Here is a 1,021-nt window from a genome sequence, read left to right on the forward strand (position 1 = left end):
GAAACTCAACATTTACAGTGACTCACAAGTCATCACCTCACAAATAACAGGAAGCTACCAAGCTAAAGGTCCGACCATGAAAAAATATTTGGATAAAACCAAAGAACAGCTCGGACAACTCGGGGAATATAGGATCCACCACATACCTCGTGAGCAAAATGTCCGAGCTGACGCCCTTTTAAAATTAGCCAGCACCAAACCAGGGGGCAACAACAGAAGCCTCATTCAGGAGGTATTACAGAACCCGTCAATAGCAGAAGAAGAAAGAATCCTAGCCATAATAGGTCGGGATCAAGGATGGATGACCCCCATAATAAACTACCTTAAAACAGAAGAACTCCCTACAAATGAAAAGGAGGCAAAGAGGCTGAAAAGGGAGGCACAGTATTACACTATCATAAACAACACGCTGTACAAAAAAGGGATATCAACACCTTTACTAAAATGCGTACCAACTTCCAACACAAAGGAAGTCTTGGAGGAAGTACACAGCGGCATTTGTGGTAATCATCTCGGAGTGCGGGCTCTCACCAAAAAGGTACTCCGGGCGGGATTCTATTGGCTAACTCTACAAAAAGAGGACCACAAAAAATAACTTAAAGGAGACCGACATAACCAAATCGGACTCCTACCATTAAAAAAGTTATACAAGTAGTCCCTGAAAGAGATCTGACAAAGATCCAAAAAAGAGGACTACGAAAAATAACTTAAAGGAGACCGACATAACCAAGTCGGACTCCTACCATTAAAAAAGTTATACAAGTAGTCCCTGAAAGAGATCTGACAAAGATCCAAAAAAGAGAACTACAAAAAATAACTTAAAGGAGACCAACATAACCAAATCGGACTCCTACCACTAAAAAGTTATCAACATAATCCCTGAAAAAGACCGAGTAAAGGCCCAGAAAATGGGATCATAAAAATAACTTTTGAGGGGGACCTACATAAAGAAATCGGTCATAAGGCGCCAAAAATACAAACAAAGAGCGAGGAAACCGAGAAACAAGTCGGACCCCCCACA

Source organism: Arachis duranensis, chromosome 8, assembly GCF_000817695.3.
Source record: "Arachis duranensis cultivar V14167 chromosome 8, aradu.V14167.gnm2.J7QH, whole genome shotgun sequence".
Lineage (NCBI taxonomy): Eukaryota > Viridiplantae > Streptophyta > Magnoliopsida > Fabales > Fabaceae > Arachis > Arachis duranensis.